We start from the raw sequence: 19768 nt of genomic DNA, 5'->3' as shown, positions 1-19768 counted from the left end.
TGCCGTGCCCTGTACTCATCTCTGAGAAAGAAGGCCGAGCGCAATGGGTCTTTCAGCCTAGCATATGGACGGGCTCATGAAGTCAGTAGAGATTGCAAGTGTATGCGTGCAGGCATAAGGAGAATGCCCTTTCATTAACTCCGAGAAAGCATGACGGAGAGAGACCGTCCTTCAAGCGAACCCCTCTCCTGAGGATATATCGTAGGAGTGGCAAAAGGGGTTGTGGAAGTAAAACGCAAGGGTTCTATAAGAAACTCGGAAAACAAGGTCGTGTAGAAGGCAACTTTCCCCCGCGTCTTGGTTCAGGTTTAGGGAAGGGATACCCACTGCCCGTGCGGAAGCCTAGGGGAAGTACCATGGGCTGAAGTGTGAAAAGCAGGCCTGCGCAGAACGCAACGTTCAGCGCACATCTTGTTTCACGAAGAGAGATGCCTTTTCCAATGTGTGTGTGGAAGCCTAAGGCCAAGTGCCATATATACTTACCCCCACGAAACCCCGCTGTAGGAAACCGGTCGTTCAACTCACAGCTTCCCTGAGGAAGTTTTTCTAAAGTGCGTGTGGAGGCCCAAGGAAAGTGTGACAGGCTTCCCTCTGAGAATGAGGTCTGCGTGGAACGCCTCCTTCATCTCACGGCTTGTTTCCGGCTGACGGAAGGCTTCTCAAGGGTGTGTACGGTAGCCTAGGGAAAAAGCGCATACACTTCACTCTCCGGGGGGAAAAAAAGCAAGAACCCAAAAGAATCGGCGAGAAACCGTCTCTCAACGAACACCTTCTTTCCTGACGAGACAGAAACATGTTCAACTCTGTGTGTTTGTGTGTGTGTGTGTGCCCGCGCGCGCGCGTGCATGACTGAAAAAGGAAAGTGCCATGTACTCCCCTGGGAAAAGCAAGTCTGCGTATACGGCCACTCGCCACTAACATCTTCAGGTATCCTGGAGAGAGAAGCATTTCCAAAAGTGGGTGTGGAAGCATCATAAAAGTGCCGTACGCTTTACTACCGTTCCCTGGACCTATCTCCGAGAAACGTCCTCCCTGACGATAGAAAAGAGCTGAGCCATCTCAAGGCTGCATGAGATCGCACAGGGACCGTTCCCTGGACCTAACTCCGAGAAACGCTTCGGGGTACAAGGCAGCTTTCAACTGACGTCTTCTTTCGTGAGCCCAGAAGCGTTTGCATATGTAGGCGTGGAGGCGTCAGGATAAGGCCGCAGACCGCCCTCTAAGAGGCAACCTCGCTTTTGCGAAGCCGTCTTTCACCTCACATCCTTTGCCTTGGAGACGGGAGCCTTTTACATAAATTTGGTGGAAGCACAAGGAAGGTGTCGTGTCCTGTACTCATCTCTGAGAAAGAAGGCCGAGCGCAATGGGTCTTTCAGCCTAGCATATGGACGGGCTCATGAAGTCAGTAGAGATTGCAAGTGTACGCGTGCAGGCATAAGGAGAGTGCCCTATCCTTAACTTCGAGAAAGCATGACGGAGAGAGACCGTCTTTCAAGCGAACCCCTCTCCTGAGGATATATCGAAGCAGTGGCAAAAGGGGTTGTGGAAGCACAGCGCAAAGTTTCTATACGAAACTCGGAAAACAAGGTGGTGTAGAAGGCAGCTTTCCCCCGCGTCTTGGTTCAGGTTTAGGGAAGGGATACCCACTGCCCGTGCGGAAGCCTAGGGAAAGTACCATGGGCTGAAGTGTGAAAAGCAGGCCTGCGCAGAACGCAACGTTCAGCGCACATCTTGTTTCACGAAGAGAGATGCCTTTACCAATGTGTGTGTGGAAGCCTAAGGCCAAGTGCCATATATACTTACCCCCACGAAACACCGCTCTAGGAAACCCGTCGTTCAACTCACAGCTTCCCTGAGGAAGTTTTTCTAAAGTGCGTGTGGAGGCACAAGGAAAGTGTGACAGTCTTCCCTCTGAGAAGGAGGTCTGCGTGGAACGCCTCCTTCAACTCACGGCTTGTTTCCGGCTGACGGAAGGCTTCTCAAGGGTGTGTACGGAAGCCTAGGGAAAAAGCGCATACACTTCACTCTCCGGGGGGAAAAAAAGCTAGAACCCAAAAGCATCGTCGAGAAACCGTCTCTCAACGAACACCTTCTTTCCTGACGAGACAGAAACATGTTCAACTCTGTGTGTGTGTGTGTGTGTGTGTGTGTGTGTGCGCCCCTGCGCGCGCGTGCCTGAGTTAATAAGAAAGTGCTATGTACTCACCTGGGAAAAGCAAGTCTGCGTATACGGCAGCTCGCCACTAACATCTTCAGGTATCCTGCAGAGAGAAGCTTTTCTAAAAGTGGGTGTGGAAGCATCATGAAAGTGCCGTACGCTTTACTACCGTTCCCTGGACCTAACTCCGAGAAACGCTTCGGGGTACAAGGCAGCTTTCAACTGACGTCTTCTTTCGTGAGCCTAGAAGCGTTTGCATATGTAGGCGTGGAGGCGTCAGGAGACGGCCGCAGACCGCCCTCTAAGAGGCAACCTCGCTTTTGCGAAGCCATCTTTCACCTCACATCCTTTGTCTTGGAGACGGGAGCCTTTTACATAATCTTGGTGGAAGCACAAGGAAGGTGTCGTGCCCTGTACTCATCTCTGAGAAAGAAGGCCGAGCGCAATGGGTCTTTCAGCCTAGCATATGGACGGGGTCATGAAGTCAGTAGAGATTGCAAGTGTACGCGTGCAGGCATAAGGAGAGTGCCCTATCCTTAACTTCGAGAAAGCATGACGGAGAGAGACCGTCTTTCAAGCGAACCCCACTCCTGAGGATATATCGTAAGAGTGGCAAAAGGGGTTGCGGAAGCAAAACGCAAGGGTTCTATACGAAACTCGGAAAACAAGGTGGTGTAGAAGGCAGCTTTCCCCCGCTTCTTGGTTCAGGTTTAGGGAAGGGATACCCACTGCCCGTGCGGAAGCCTAGGGAAAGTACCATGGGCTGAAGTGTGAAAAGCAGGCCTGCGCAGAACGCAACGTTCAGCGCACATCTTGTTTCACGAAGAGAGATGCCTTTTCCAATGTGTGTGTGGAAGCCTAAGGCCAAGTGCCATATATACTTACCCCCACGAAACACCGCTGTAGGAAACCCGTCGTTCAACTCACAGCTTCCCTGAGGAAGGTTTTCTAAAGTGCGTGTGGAGGCCCAAGGAAAGTGTGACAGGCTTCCCTCTGAGAAGGAGGTCTGCGTCGAACGCCTCTTTCAACTCACGGCTTGTTTCCGGCTGACGGAAGGCTTCTCCAGGGTGTGTACGGTAGCCTAGGGAAAAAGCGCATACACTTCACTCTCCGAGGGGAAAAAAAGCAAAACCGAAAAGCATCAGCGAGGCACCGTCTCTCAAAGAACACCTTCTTTCCTGACGAGACAGAAACATGTTCAACTCTGTGTGTGTTTGTGTGTGTGTGTGTGTGCCCGCGCGCGTGCATGCGTGACTGAATAAGGAAAGTGCCATGTACTCCCCCTGGAGAAGCAAGTCTGCGTATACGGCAGCTCGCCACTAACATCTTCAGGTATCCTGGAGAGAGAAGCTTTTCCAAAAGTGGGTGTGGAAGCATCATGAAAGTGCCGTACGCTTTGCTACCGTTCCCTGGACCTAACTCCGAGAAACGTCCTCCCTGACGATAGAAAAGAGCTGAGCCATCTCAAGGCTGCGTGTGATCGCACAGGGACCGTTCCCTGGACCTAACTCCGAGAAACGCTTCGGGGTACAAGGCAGCATTCAACTGACATCTTCTTTCGTGAGCCCAAGAGCGTTTGCGTATGTAGGCGTGGAGGCGTCAGGAGAGCGCCGCAGACCGCCCTCTAAGAGGCAACCTCGCTTTTGCGAAGCCGTCTTTCACCTCACATCCTTTGCCTTGGAGACGGGAGCCTTTTACATAAATTTGGTGGAAGCACAAGGAAGGTGTCGTGTCCTGTACTCATCTCTGAGAAAGAAGGCCGAGCGCAATGGGTCTTTCAGCCTAGCATATGGACGGGCTCATGAAGTCAGTAGAGATTGCAAGTGTACGCGTGCAGGCATAAGGAGAGTGCCCTATCCTTAACTTCGAGAAAGCATGACGGAGAGAGACCGTCTTTCAAGCGAACCCCTCTCCTGAGGATATATCGTAGGAGTGGCAAAAGGGGTTGTGAAAGCAAAACGCAAGGGTTCTATAAGAAACTCGGAAAACAAGGTGGTGTAGAAGGCAGCTTTCCCCCGCGTCTTGGTTCAGGTTTAGGGAAGGGATACCCACTGCCCGTGCGGAAGCCTAGGGAAAGTACCATGGGCTGAAGTGTGAAAAGCAGGCCTGCGCAGAACGCAACGTTCAGCGCACATCTTGTTTCACGAAGAGAGATTCCTTTACCAATGTGTGTGTGGAAGCCTAAGGCCAAGTGCCATATATACTTACCCCCACGAAACACCGCTCTAGGAAACCCGTCGTTCAACTCACAGCTTCCCTGAGGAAGTTTTTCTAAAGTGCGTGTGGAGGCCCAAGGAAAGTGTGACAGGCTTCCCTCTGAGAAGGAGGTCTGCGTGGAACGCCTCCTTCATCTCACGGCTTGTTTCCGGCTGACGGAAGGCTTCTCAAGGGTGTGTACGGTAGCCTAGGGAAAAAGCGCATACACTTCACTCTCCGGGGGGAAAAAAAGCAAGAACCCAAAAGAATCGGCGAGAAACCGTCTCTCAACGAACACCTTCTTTCCTGACGAGACAGAAACATGTTCAACTCTGTGTGTTTGTGTGTGTGTGTGTGCCCGCGCGCGCGCGTGCATGACTGAATAAGGAAAGTGCCATGTACTCCCCTGGGAAAAGCAAGTCTGCGTATACGGCAACTCGCCACTAACATCTTCAGGTATCCTGGAGAGAGAAGCATTTCCAAAAGTGGGTGTGGAAGCATCATAAAAGTGCCGTACGCTTTACTACCGTTCCCTGGACCTATCTCCGAGAAACGTCCTCCCTGACGATAGAAAAGAGCTGAGCCATCTCTAGGCTGCATGAGATCGCACAGGGACCGTTCCCTGGACCTAACTCCGAGAAACGCTTCGGGGTACAAGGCAGCTTTCAACTGACGTCTTCTTTCGTGAGCCCACAAGCGTTTGCATATGTAGGCGTGGAGGCGTCAGGAGAAGGCCGCAGACCGCCCTCTAAGAGGCAACCTCGCTTTTGCGAAGCCGTCTTTCACCTCACATCCTTTGCCTTGGAGACGGGAGCCTTTTACATAAATTTGGTGGAAGCACAAGGAAGGTGTCGTGTCCTGTACTCATCTCTGAGAAAGAAGGCCGAGCGCAATGGGTCTTTCAGCCTAGCATATGGACGGGCTCATGAAGTCAGTAGAGATTGCAAGTGTACGCGTGCAGGCATAAGGAGAGTGCCCTATCCTTAACTTCGAGAAAGCATGACGGAGAGAGACCGTCTTTCAAGCGAACCCCACTCCTGAGGATATATCGTAAGAGTGGCAAAAGGGGTTGCGGAAGCAAAACGCAAGGGTTCTATACGAAACTCGGAAAACAAGGTGGTGTAGAAGGCAGCTTTCCCCCGCGTCTTGGTTCAGGTTTAGGGAAGGGATACCCACTGCCCGTGCGGAAGCCTAGGGAAAGTACCATGGGCTGAAGTGTGAAAAGCAGGCCTGCGCAGAACGCAACGTTCAGCGCACATCTTGTTTCACGAAGAGAGATTCCTTTACCAATGTGTGTGTGGAAGCCTAAGGCCAAGTGCCATATATACTTACCCCCACGAAACACCGCTGTAGGAAACCCGTCGTTCAACTCACAGCTTCCCTGAGGAAGGTTTTCTAAAGTGCGTGTGGAGGTCCAAGGAAAGTGTGACAGGCTTCCCTCTGAGAAGGAGGTCTGCGTCGAACGCCTCTTTCAACTCACGGCTTGTTTCCGGCTGACGGAAGGCTTCTCCAGGGTGTGTACGGTAGCCTAGGGAAAAAGCGCATACACTTCACTCTCCGGGGGAAAAAAAAGCAAGCACCCAAAAGCATCCTCGAGAAACCGTCTCTCAACGAACACCTTCTTTCCTGACGAGACAGAAACATGTTCAACTCTGTGTGTGTTTGTGTGTGTGTGTGTTCCCGCGCGCGGGCGTGCGTGACTGAATAAGAAAAGTGCCATGTACTCCCCTGGGAAAAGCAAGTCTGCGTATACGGCAACTCGCCACTAACATCTTCAGGTATCCTGGAGGGAGAAGCTTTTCCAAAATTGGGTGTGGAAGCATCATGAAAGTGCCGTACGCTTTACTACCGTTCCCTGGACCTAACTCCGAGAAACGTCCTCCCTGACGATAGAAAAGAGCTGAGCCATCTCAAGGCTGCGTGTGATCGCACAGGGACCGTTCCCTGGACCTAACTCCGAGAAACGAGTCGGGGTACAAGGCAGCTTTCAACTGACGTCTTCTTTCGTGAGCCCAAGAGCGTTTGCATATGTAGGCGTGGAGACGTCAGGAGAGCTCCGCAGACCGCCCTCTAAGAGGCAACCTCGCTTTTGCGAAGCCGTCTTGCAACTCACATCCTTTGCCTTGGAGACGGGAGCCATTTATATAGTCTTGGTGGAAGCACAAGGAACGTGCCGTGCCCTGTACTCATCTCTGAGAGGGAAGGCCGAGCGCAATGGGTCTTTCAGCCTAGCATATGGACGGGCTCATGAAGTCAGTAGAGATTGCAAGTGTATGCGTGCAGGCATAAGGAGAATGCCCTTTCATTAACTCCGAGAAAGCATGACGGAGAGAGACCGTCCTTCAAGCGAACCCCTCTCCTGAGGATATATCGTAGGAGTGGCAAAAGGGGTTGTGGAAGTAAAACGCAAGGGTTCTATAAGAAACTCGGAAAACAAGATGGTGTAGAAGGCAGCTTTCCCCCGCGTCTTGGTTCAGGTTTAGGGAAGGGATACCCACTGCCCGTGCGGAAGCCTAGGGAAAGTACCATGGGCTGAAGTGTGAAAAGCAGGCCTGCGCAGAACGCAACGTTCAGCGCACATCTTGTTTCACGAAGAGAGATGCCTTTTCCAATGTGTGTGTGGAAGCCTAAGGCCAAGTGCCATATATACTTACCCCCACGAAACACCGCTGTAGGAAACCGGTCGTTCAACTCACAGCTTCCCTGAGGAAGTTTTTCTAAAGTGCGTGTAGAGGCCCAAGGAAAGTGTGACAGGCTTCCCTCTGAGAAGGAGGTCTGCGTGGAACGCCTCCTTCATCTCACGGCTTGTTTCCGGCTGACGGAAGGCTTCTCAAGGGTGTGTACGGTAGCCTAGGGAAAAAGCGCATACACTTCACTCTCCGGGGGGAAAAAAAGCAAAAACCCAAAACAATCGGCGAGAAACCGTCTCTCAACGAACACCTTCTTTCCTGACGAGACAGAAACATGTTCAACTCTGTGTGTTTGTGTGTGTGTGTGTGCCCGCGCGCGCGCGAGCATGACTGAATAAGGTAAGTGCCATGTACTCCCCTGGGAATAGCAAGTCTGCGTATACGGCAACTCGCCACTAACATCTTCAGATATCCTGGAGAGAGAAGCATTTCCAAAAGTGGGTGTGGAAGCATCATAAAAGTGCCGTACGCTTTACTACCGTTCCCTGGACCTATCTCCGAGAAACGTCCTCCCTGACGATAGAAAAGAGCTGAGCCATCTCAAGGCTGCATGAGATCGCACAGGGACCGTTCCCTGGACCTAACTCCGAGAAACGCTTCGGAGTACAAGGCAGCTTTCAACTGACGTCTTCTTTCGTGAGCCCAGAAGCGTTTGCATATGTAGGCGTGGAGGCGTCAGGAGAAGGCCGCAGACCGCCCTCTAAGAGGCAACCTCGCTTTTGCGAAGCCGTCTTTCACCTCACATCCTTTGCCTTGGAGACGGGAGCCTTTTACATAAATTTGGTGGAAGCACAAGGAAGGTGTCGTGTCCTGTACTCATCTCTGAGAAAGAAGGCCGAGCGCAATGGGTCTTTCAGCCTAGCATATGGACGGGCTCATGAAGTCAGTAGAGATTGCAAGTGTACGCGTGCAGGCATAAGGAGAGTGCCCTATCCTTAACTTCGAGAAAGCATGACGGAGAGAGACCGTCTTTCAAGCGGACCCCTCTCCTGAGGATATATCGAAGCAGTGGCAAAAGGGGTTGTGGAAGCACAGCGCAAAGTTTCTATACGAAACTCGGAAAACAAGGTGGTGTAGAAGGCAGCTTTCCCCCGCGTCTTGGTTCAGGTTTAGGGAAGGGATACCCACTGCCCGTGCGGAAGCCTAGGGAAAGTACCATGGACTGAAGTGTGAAAAGCAGGCCTGCGCAGAACGCAACGTTCAGCGCACATCTTGTTTCACGAAGAGAGATTCCTTTACCAATGTGTGTGTGGAAGCCTAAGGACAAGTGCCATATATACTTACCCCCAAGAAACACCGCTCTAGGAAACCCGTCGTTCAACTCACAGCTTCCCTGAGGAAGTTTTTCTAAAGTGCGTGTGGAGGCACAAGGAAAGTGTGACAGTCTTCCCTCTGAGAAGGAGGTCTGCGTGGAACGCCTCCTTCAACTCACGGCTTGTTTCCGGCTGACGGAAGGCTTCTTAAGGGTGTGTACGGTAGCCTAGGGAAAAAGCGCATACACTTCACTCTCCGGGGAGAAAAAAAGCTAGAACCCAAAAGCATCGGCGAGAAACCGTCTCTCAACGAACACCTTCTTTCCTGACGAGACAGAAACCTGTCCAACTCTGTGTGTGTGTGTGTGTGTGTGTGTGTGTGTGTGTGTGTGCGCCAGGGCGCGCGCGTGCGTGAGTGAATAAGGAAAGTGCCATGTACTCACCTGGGAAAAGCAAGTCTGCGTATACGGCAGCTCGCCACTAACATCTTCAGGTATCCTGGAGAGAGAAGCTTTTCCAAAAGTGGGTGTGGAAACATCATGAAAGTGCCGTACGCTTTGCTACCGTTCCCTGGACCTAACTCCGAGAAACGTCCTCCCTTACGATAGAAAAGAGCTGAGCCATCTCAAGGCTGCGTGTGATCGCACAAGGACCGTTCCCTGGACCTAACTCCGAGAAACGCTTCGGGGTACAAGGCAGCATTCAACTGACGTCTTCTTTCGTGAGCCCAAAAGCGTTTGCGTATGTAGGCGTGGAGGCGTCAGGAGAGCGCCGCAGACCGCCCTCTAAGAGGCAACCTCGCTTTTGCGAAGCCGTCTTTCACCTCACATCCTTTGCCTTGGAGACGGGAGCCTTTTACATAAATTTGGTGGAAGCACAAGGAAGGTGTCGTGTCCTGTACTCATCTCTGAGAAAGAAGGCCGAGCGCAATGGGTCTTTCAGCCTAGCATATGGACGGGCTCATGAAGTCAGTAGAGATTGCAAGTGTACGCGTGCAGGCATAAGGAGAGTGCCCTATCCTTAACTTCGAGAAAGCATGACGGAGAGAGACCGTCTTTCAAGCGAACCCCTCTCCTGAGGATATATCGAAGCAGTGGCAAAAGGGGTTGTGAAAGCAAAACGCAAGGGTTCTATAAGAAACTCGGAAAACAAGGTGGTGTAGAAGGCAGCTTTCCCCCGCGTCTTGGTTCAGGTTTAGGGAAGGGATACCCACTGCCCGTGCGGAAGCCTAGGGAAAGTACCATGGGCTGAAGTGTGAAAAGCAGGCCTGCGCAGAACGCAACGTTCAGCGCACATCTTGTTTCACGAAGAGAGATTCCTTTACCAATGTGTGTGTGGAAGCCTAAGGCCAAGTGCCATATATACTTCCCCCACGAAACACCGCTGTAGGAAACCCGTCGTTCAACTCACAGCTTCCCTGAGGAAGTTTTTCTAAAGTGCGTGTGGAGGCCCAAGGAAAGTGTGACAGGCTTCCCTCTGAGATGGAAGTCTGCGTGGAACGCCTCCTTCATCTCACGGCTTGTTTCCGGCTGACGGAAGGCTTCTCAAGGGTGTGTACGGAAGCCTAGGGAAAAAGCGCATACACTTCACTCTCCGGGGGGAAAAAAAGCTAGAACCCAAAAGCATCGTCGAGAAACCGTCTCTCAACGAACACCTTCTTTCCTGACGAGACAGAAACATGTTCAACTCTGTGTGTGTGTGTGTGTGTGTGTGTGTGTGCCCCTGCGCGCGCGTGCCTGAGTTAATAAGGAAAGTGCTATGTACTCACCTGGGAAAAGCAAGTCTGCGTATACGGCAGCTCGCCACTAACATCTTCAGGTATCCTGCAGAGAGAAGCTTTTCCAAAAGTGGGTGTGGACGCATCATGAAAGTGCCGTACGCTTTACTACCGTTCCCTGGACCTAACTCCGAGAAACGCTTCGGGGTACAAGGCAGCTTTCAACTGACGTCTTCTTTCGTGAGCCCAGAAGCGTTTGCATATGTAGGCGTGGAGGCGTCAGGAGAAGGCCGCAGACCGCCCTCTAAGAGGCAACCTCGCTTTTGCGAAGCCGTCTTTCACCTCACATCCTTTGCCTTGGAGACGGGAGCCTTTTACATAAATTTGGTGGAAGCACTAGGAAGGTGTCGTGTCCTGTACTCATCTCTGAGAAAGAAGGCCGAGCGCAATGGGTCTTTCCGCCTAGCATATGGACGGGCTCATGAAGTCAGTACAGATTGCAAGTGTACGCGTGCAGGCATAAGGAGAGTGCCCTATCCTTAACTTCGAGAAAGCATGACGGAGAGAGACCGTCTTTCAAGCGAACCCCTCTCCTGAGGATATATCGAAGCAGTGGCAAAAGGGGTTGTGGAAGCACAGCGCAAAGTTTCTATACGAAACTCGGAAAACAAGGTGGTGTAGAAGGCAGCTTTCCCCCGCGTCTTGGTTCAGGTTTAGGGAAGGGATACCCACTGCCCGTGCGGAAGCCTAGGGAAAGTACCATGGGCTGAAGTGTGAAAAGCAGGCCTGCGCAGAACGCAACGTTCAGCGCACATCTTGTTTCACGAACGGAGATTCCTTTACCAATGTGTGTGTGGAAGCCTAAGGCCAAGTGCCATATATACTTACCCCCACGAAACACCGCTCTAGGAAACCCGTCGTTCAACTCACAGCTTCCCTGAGGAAGTTTTTCTAAAGTGCGTGTGGAGGCACAAGGAAAGTGTGACAGTCTTCCCTCTGAGAAGGAGGTCTGCGTGGAACGCCTCCTTCAACTCACGGCTTGTTTCCGGCTGACGGAAGGCTTCTCAAGGGTGTGTACGGTAGCCTAGGGAAAAAGCGTATACACTTCACTCTCCGGGGGGAAAAAAAGCTAGAACCCAAAAGCATCGGCGAGAAACCGTCTCTCAACGAACACCTTCTTTCCTGACGAGACAGAAACCTGTCCAACTCTGTGTGTGTGTGTGTGTGTGTGTGTGTGTGTGTGTGTGTGTGTGTGTGTGTGTGCCAGGGCACGCGCGTGCGTGAGTGAATAAGGAAAGTGCCATGTACTCACCTGGGAAAAGCAAGTCTGCGTATACGGCAGCTCGCCACTAACATCTTCAGGTATCCTGGAGAGAGAAGCTTTTCCAAAAGTGGGTGTGGAAGCATCATGAAAGTGCCGTACGCTTTGCTACCGTTCCCTGGACCTAACTCCGAGAAACGTCCTCCCTGACGATAGAAAAGAGCTGAGCCATCTCAAGGCTGCGTGTGATCGCACAGGGACCGTTCCCTGGACCTAACTCCGAGAAACGCTTCGGGGTACAAGGCAGCATTCAACTGACGTCTTCTTTCGTGAGCCCAAGAGCGTTTGCGTATGTAGGCGTGGAGGCGTCAGGAGAGCGCCGCAGACCGCCCTCTAAGAGGCAACCTCGCTTTTGCGAAGCCGTCTTTCACCTCACATCCTTTGCCTTGGAGACGGGAGCCTTTTACATAAATTTGGTGGAAGCACAAGGAAGGTGTCGTGTCCTGTACTCATCTCTGAGAAAGAAGGCCGAGCGCAATGGGTCTTTCAGCCTAGCATATGGACGGGCTCATGAAGTCAGTAGAGATTGCAAGTGTACGCGTGCAGGCATAAGGAGAGTGCCCTATCCTTAACTTCGAGAAAGCATGACGGAGAGAGACCGTCTTTCAAGCGAACCCCTCTCCTGAGGATATATCGAAGCAGTGGCAAAAGGGGTTGTGAAAGCAAAACGCAAGGGTTCTATAAGAAACTCGGAAAACAAGGTGGTGTAGAAGGCAGCTTTCCCCCGCGTCTTGGTTCAGGTTTAGGGAAGGGATACCCACTGCCCGTGCGGAAGCCTAGGGAAAGTACCATGGGCTGAAGTGTGAAAAGCAGGCCTGCGCAGAACGCAACGTTCAGCGCACATCTTGTTTCACGAAGAGAGATTCCTTTACCAATGTGTGTGTGGAAGCCTAAGGCCAAGTGCCATATATACTTCCCCCACGAAACACCGCTGTAGGAAACCCGTCGTTCAACTCACAGCTTCCCTGAGGAAGTTTTTCTAAAGTGCGTGTGGAGGCCCAAGGAAAGTGTGACAGGCTTCCCTCTGAGATGGAAGTCTGCGTGGAACGCCTCCTTCATCTCACGGCTTGTTTCCGGCTGACGGAAGGCTTCTCAAGGGTGTGTACGGAAGCCTAGGGAAAAAGCGCATACACTTCACTCTCCGGGGGGAAAAAAAGCTAGAACCCAAAAGCATCGTCGAGAAACCGTCTCTCAACGAACACCTTCTTTCCTGACGAGACAGAAACATGTTCAACTCTGTGTGTGTGTGTGTGTGTGTGTGTGTGTGTGCCCCTGCGCGCGCGTGCCTTAGTTAATAAGGAAAGTGATATGTACTCACCTGGGAAAAGCAAGTCTGCGTATACGGCAGCTCGCCACTAACATCTTCAGGTATCCTGCAGAGAGAAGCTTTACCAAAAGTGGGTGTGGACGCATCATGAAAGTGCCGTACGCTTTACTACCGTTCCCTGGACCTAACTCCGAGAAACGCTTCGGGGTACAAGGCAGCTTTCAACTGACGTCTTCTTTCGTGAGCCCAGAAGCGTTTGCATATGTAGGCGTGGAGGCGTCAGGAGAAGGCCGCAGACCGCCCTCTAAGAGGCAACCTCGCTTTTGCGAAGCCGTCTTTCACCTCACATCCTTTGCCTTGGAGACGGGAGCCTTTTACATAAATTTGGTGGAAGCACTAGGAAGGTGTCGTGTCCTGTACTCATCTCTGAGAAAGAAGGCCGAGCGCAATGGGTCTTTCCGCCTAGCATATGGACGGGCTCATGAAGTCAGTAGAGATTGCAAGTGTACGCGTGCAGGCATAAGGAGAGTGCCCTATCCTTAACTTCGAGAAAGCATGACGGAGAGAGACCGTCTTTCAAGCGAACCCCTCTCCTGAGGATATATCGAAGCAGTGGCAAAAGGGGTTGTGGAAGCACAGCGCAAAGTTTCTATACGAAACTCGGAAAACAAGGTGGTGTAGAAGGCAGCTTTCCCCCGCGTCTTGGTTCAGGTTTAGGGAAGGGATACCCAGGGCCCGTGCGGAAGCCTAGGGAAAGTACCATGGGCTGAAGTGTGAAAAGCAGGCCTGCGCAGAACGCAACGTTCAGCGCACATCTTGTTTCACGAACGGAGATTCCTTTACCAATGTGTGTGTGGAAGCCTAAGGCCAAGTGCCATATATACTTACCCCCACGAAACACCGCTCTAGGAAACCCGTCGTTCAACTCACAGCTTCCCTGAGGAAGTTTTTCTAAAGTGCGTGTGGAGGCACAAGGAAAGTGTGACAGTCTTCCCTCTGAGAAGGAGGTCTGCGTGGAACGCCTCCTTCAACTCACGGCTTGTTTCCGGCTGACGGAAGGCTTCTCAAGGGTGTGTACGGTAGCCTAGGGAAAAAGCGTATACACTTCACTCTCCGGGGGGAAAAAAAGCTAGAACCCAAAAGCATCGGCGAGAAACCGTCTCTCAACGAACACCTTCTTTCCTGACGAGACAGAAACCTGTCCAACTCTGTGTGTGTGTGTGTGTGTGTGTGTGTGTGTGTATGTGTGTGTGTGTGTGCCAGGGCACGCGCGTGCGTGAGTGAATAAGGAAAGTGCCATGTACTCACCTGGGAAAAGCAAGTCTGCGTATACGGCAGCTCGCCACTAACATCTTCAGGTATCCTGGAGAGAGAAGCTTTTCCAAAAGTGGGTGTGGAAGCATCATGAAAGTGCCGTACGCTTTGCTACCGTTCCCTGGACCTAACTCCGAGAAACGTCCTCCCTGACGATAGAAAAGAGCTGAGCCATCTCAAGGCTGCGTGTGATCGCACAGGGACCGTTCCCTGGACCTAACTCCGAGAAACGCTTCGGGGTACAAGGCAGCATTCAACTGACATCTTCTTTCGTGAGCCCAAGAGCGTTTGCGTATGTAGGCGTGGAGGCGTCAGGAGAGCGCCGCAGACCACCCTCTAAGAGGCAACCTCGCTTTTGCGAAGCCGTCTTTCACCTCACATCCTTTGCCTTGGAGACGGGAGCCTTTTACATAAATTTGGTGGAAGCACAAGGAAGGTGTCGTGTCCTGTACTCATCTCTGAGAAAGAAGGCCGAGCGCAATGGGTCTTTCAGCCTAGCATATGGACGGGCTCATGAAGTCAGTAGAGATTGCAAGTGTACGCGTGCAGGCATAAGGAGAGTGCCCTATCCTTAACTTCGAGAAAGCATGACGGAGAGAGACCGTCTTTCAAGCGAACCCCTCTCCTGAGGATATATCGTAGGAGTGGCAAAAGGGGTTGTGAAAGCAAAACGCAAGGGTTCTATAAGAAACTCGGAAAACAAGGTGGTGTAGAAGGCAGCTTTCCCCCGCGTCTTGGTTCAGGTTTAGGGAAGGGATACCCACTGCCCGTGCGGAAGCCTAGGGAAAGTACCATGGGCTGAAGTGTGAAAAGCAGGCCTGCGCAGAACGCAACGTTCAGCGCACATCTTGTTTCACGAAGAGAGATTCCTTTACCAATGTGTGTGTGGAATCCTAAGGCCAAGTGCCATATATACTTACCCCCACGAAACACCGCTCTAGGAAACCCGTCGTTCAACTCACAGCTTCCCTGAGGAAGTTTTTCTAAAGTGCGTGTGGAGGCCCAAGGAAAGTGTGACAGGCTTCCCTCTGAGAAGGAGGTCTGCGTGGAACGCCTCCTTCATCTCACGGCTTGTTTCCGGCTGACGGAAGGCTTCTCAAGGGTGTGTACGGTAGCCTAGGGAAAAAGCGCATACACTTCACTCTCCGGGGGGAAAAAAAGCAAGAACCCAAAAGAATCGGCGAGAAACCGTCTCTCAACGAACACCTTCTTTCCTGACGAGACAGAAACATGTTCAACTCTGTGTGTTTGTGTGTGTGTGTGTGCCCGCGCGCGCGCGTGCATGACTGAATAAGGAAAGTGCCATGTACTCCCCTGGGAAAAGCAAGTCTGCGTATACGGCAACTCGCCACTAACATCTTCAGGTATCCTGGAGAGAGAAGCATTTCCAAAAGTGGGTGTGGAAGCATCATAAAAGTGCCGTACGCTTTACTACCGTTCCCTGGACCTATCTCCGAGAAACGTCCTCCCTGACGATAGAAAAGAGCTGAGCCATCTCTAGGCTGCATGAGATCGCACAGGGACCGTTCCCTGGACCTAACTCCGAGAAACGCTTCGGGGTACAAGGCAGCTTTCAACTGACGTCTTCTTTCTTGAGCCCAGAAGCGTTTGCATATGTAGGCGTGGAGGCGTCAGGAGAAGGCCGCAGACCGCCCTCTAAGAGGCAACCTCGCTTTTGCGAAGCCGTCTTTCACCTCACATCCTTTGCCTTGGAGACGGGAGCCTTTTACATAAATTTGGTGGAAGCACAAGGAAGGTGTCGTGTCCTGTACTCATCTCTGAGAAAGAAGGCCGAGCGCAATGGGTCTTTCAGCCTAGCATATGGACGGGCTCATGAAGTCAGTAGAGATTGCAAGTGTACGCGTGCAGGCATAAGGAGAGTGCCCTATCCTTAACTTCGAGAAAGCATGACGGAGAGAGACCGTCTTTCAAGCGAACCCCTCTCCTGAGGATATATCGAAGCAGTGGCAAAAGGGGTTGTGGAAGCACAGCGCAAAGTTTCTATACGAAACTCGGAAAACAAGGTGGTGTAGAAGGCAGCTTTCCCCCGCGTCTTGGTTCAGGTTTAGGGAAGGGATACCCACTGCCCGTGCGGAAGCCTAGGGAAAGTACCATGGGCTGAAGTGTGAAAAGCAGGCCTGCGCAGAACGCAACGTTCAGCGCACATCTTGTTTCACGAAGAGAGATTCCTTTACCAATGTGTGTGTGGAAGCCTAAGGCCAAGTGCCATATATACTTACCCCCACGAAACACCGCTCTAGGAAACCCGTCGTTCAACTCACAGCTTCCCTGAGGAAGTTTTTCTAAAGTGCGTGTGGAGGCACAAGGAAAGTGTGACAGTCTTCCCTCTGAGAAGGAGGTCTGCGTGGAACGCCTCCTTCAACTCACGGCTTGTTTCCGGCTGACGGAAGGCTTCTCAAGGGTGTGTACGGAAGCCTAGGGAAAAAGCGCATACACTTCACTCTCCGGGGGGAAAAAAAGCTAGAACCCAAAAGCATCGTCGAGAAACCGTCTCTCAACGAACACCTTCTTTCCTGACGAGACAGAAACATGTTCAACTCTGTGTGTGTGTGTGTGTGTGTGTGTGTGTGTGCCCCTGCGCGCGCGTGCCTGAGTTAATAAGGAAAGTGCTATGTACTCACCTGGGAAAAGCAAGTCTGCGTATACCGCAGCTCGCCATTAACATCTTCAGGTATCCTGCAGAGAGAAGCTTTTCCAAAAGTGGATGTGGAAGCATCATGAAAGTGCCGTACGCTTTACTACCGTTCCCTGGACCTAACTCCGAGAAACGCTTCGGGATACAAGGCAGCTTTCAACTGACGTCTTCTTTCGTGAGCCTAGAAGCGTTTGCATATGTAGGCGTGGAGGCGTCAGGAGACGGCCGCAGACCGCCCTCTAAGAGGCAACCTCGCTTTTGCGAAGCCATCTTTCACCTCACATCCTTTGTCTTGGAGACGGGAGCCTTTTACATAATCTTGGTGGAAGCACAAGGAAGGTGTCGTGCCCTGTACTCATCTCTGAGGAAGAAGGCCGAGCGCAATGGGTCTTTCAGCCTAGCATATGGACGGGGTCATGAAGTCAGTAGAGATTGCAAGTGTACGCGTGCAGGCATAAGGAGAGTGCCCTATCCTTAAGTTCGAGAAAGCATGACGGAGAGAGACCGTCTTTCAAGCGAACCCCACTCCTGAGGATATATCGTAAGAGTCGCAAAAGGGGTTGCGGAAGCAAAACGCAAGGGTTCTATACGAAACTCGGAAAACAAGGTGGTGTAGAAGGCAGCTTTCCCCCGCGTCTTGGTTCAGGTTTAGGGAAGGGATACCCACTGCCCGTGCGGAAGCCTAGGGAAAGTACCATGGGCTGAAGTGTGAAAAGGAGGCCTGCGCAGAACGCAACGTTCAGCGCACATCTTGTTTCACGAAGAGAGATTCCTTTACCAATGTGTGTGTGGAAGCCTAAGGCCAAGTGCCATATATACTTACCCCCACGAAACGCCGCTGTAGGAAACCCGTCGTTCAACTCACAGCTTCCCTGAGGAAGGTTTTCTAAAGTGCGTGTGGAGGCCCAAGGAAAGTGTGACAGGCTTCCCTCTGAGAAGGAGGTCTGCGTCGAACGCCTCTTTCAACTCACGGCTTGTTTCCGGCTGACGGAAGGCTTCTCCAGGGTGTGTACGGTAGCCTAGGGAAAAAGCGCATACACTTCACTCTCCGGGGGAAAAAAAAGCAAGCACCCAAAAGCATCCTCGAGAAACCGTCTCTCAACGAACACCTTCTTTCCTGACGAGACAGAAACATGTTCAACTCTGTGTGTGTTTGTGTGTGTGTGTGTTCCCGCGCGCGGGCGTGCGTGACTGAATAAGAAAAGTGCCATGTACTCCCCTGGGAAAAGCAAGTCTGCGTATACGGCAACTCGCCACTAACTTCTTCAGGTATCCTGGAGGGAGAAGCTTTTCCAAAATTGGGTGTGGAAGCATCATGAAAGTGCCGTACGCTTTACTACCGTTCCCTGGACCTAACTCCGAGAAACGTCCTCCCTGACGATAGAAAAGAGCTGAGCCATCTCAAGGCTGCGTGTGATCGCACAGGGACCGTTCCCTGGACCTAACTCCGAGAAACGAGTCGGGGTACAAGGCAGCTTTCAACTGACGTCTTCTTTCGTGAGCCCAAGAGCGTTTGCATATGTAGGCGTGGAGACGTCAGGAGAGCTCCGCAGACCGCCCTCTAAGAGGCAACCTCGCTTTTGCGAAGCCGTCTTGCAACTCACATCCTTTGCCTTGGAGACGGGAGCCATTTATATAGTCTTGGTGGAAGCACAAGGAACGTGCCGTGCCCTGTACTCATCTCTGAGAAAGAAGGCCGAGCGCAATGGGTCTTTCAGCCTAGCATATGGACGGGCTCATGAAGTCAGTAGAGATTGCAAGTGTATGCGTGCAGGCATAAGGAGAATGCCCTTTCATTAACTCCGAGAAAGCATGACGGAGAGAGACCGTCCTTCAAGCGAACCCCTCTCCTGAGGATATATCGTAGGAGTGGCAAAAGGGGTTGTGGAAGTAAAACGCAAGGGTTCTATAAGAAACTCGGAAAACAAGATGGTGTAGAAGGCAGCTTTCCCCCGCGTCTTGGTTCAGGTTTAGGGAAGGGATACCCACTGCCCGTGCGGAAGCCTAGGGAAAGTACCATGGGCTGAAGTGTGAAAAGCAGGCCTGCGCAGAACGCAACGTTCAGCGCACATCTTGTTTCACGAAGAGAGATGCCTTTACCAATGTGTGTGTGGAAGCCTAAGGCCAAGTGCCATATATACTTACCCCCACGAAACACCGCTCTAGGAAACCCGTCGTTCAACTCACAGCTTCCCTGAGGAAGTTTTTCTAAAGTGCGTGTGGAGGCACAAGGAAAGTGTGACAGTCTTCCCTCTGAGAAGGAGGTCTGCGTGGAACGCCTCCTTCAACTCACGGCTTGTTTCCGGCTGACGGAAGGCTTCTCAAGGGTGTGTACGGTAGCCTAGGGAAAAAGCGCATACACTTCACTCTCCGGGGAGAAAAAAAGCTAGAACCCAAAAGCATCGGCGAGAAACCGTCTCTCAACGAACACCTTCTTTCCTGACGAGACAGAAACCTGTCCAACTCTGTGTGTGTGTGTGTGTGTGTGTGTGTGTGTGTGTGTGTGTGTGCGCCAGGGCGCGCGCGTGCGTGAGTGAATAAGGAAAGTGCCATGTACTCACCTGGGAAAAGCAAGTCTGCGTATACGGCAGCTCGCCACTAACATCTTCAGGTATCCTGGAGAGAGAAGCTTTTCCAAAAGTGGGTGTGGAAACATCATGAAAGTGCCGTACGCTTTGCTACCGTTCCCTGGACCTAACTACGAGAAACGTCCTCCCTGACGATAGAAAAGAGCTGAGCCATCTCAAGGCTGCGTGTGATCGCACAGGGACCGTTCCCTGGACCTAACTCCGAGAAACGCTTCGGGGTACAAGGCAGCATTCAACTGACATCTTCTTTCGTGAGCCCAAGAGCGTTTGCGTATGTAGGCGTGGAGGCGTCAGGAGAGCGCCGCAGACCGCCCTCTAAGAGGCAACCTCGCTTTTGCGAAGCCGTCTTTCACCTCACATCCTTTGCCTTGGAGACGGGAGCCTTTTACATAAATTTGGTGGAAGCACAAGGAAGGTGTCGTGTCCTGTACTCATCTCTGAGAAAGAAGGCCGAGCGCAATGGGTCTTTCAGCCTAGCATATGGACGGGCTCATGAAGTCAGTAGAGATTGCAAGTGTACGCGTGCAGGCATAAGGAGAGTGCCCTATCCTTAACTTCGAGAAAGCATGACGGAGAGAGACCGTCTTTCAAGCGAACCCCTCTCCTGA

Source organism: Eumetopias jubatus, unplaced genomic scaffold, assembly GCF_037043125.1.
Source record: "Eumetopias jubatus isolate StellerSeaLion01/CBP00866 unplaced genomic scaffold, mEumJub1_p1.0 scaffold_51, whole genome shotgun sequence".
Lineage (NCBI taxonomy): Eukaryota > Metazoa > Chordata > Mammalia > Carnivora > Otariidae > Eumetopias > Eumetopias jubatus.
The sequence above is the reverse complement of the archived record's forward strand: the minus strand, read 5'-3'. Positions refer to the sequence as shown.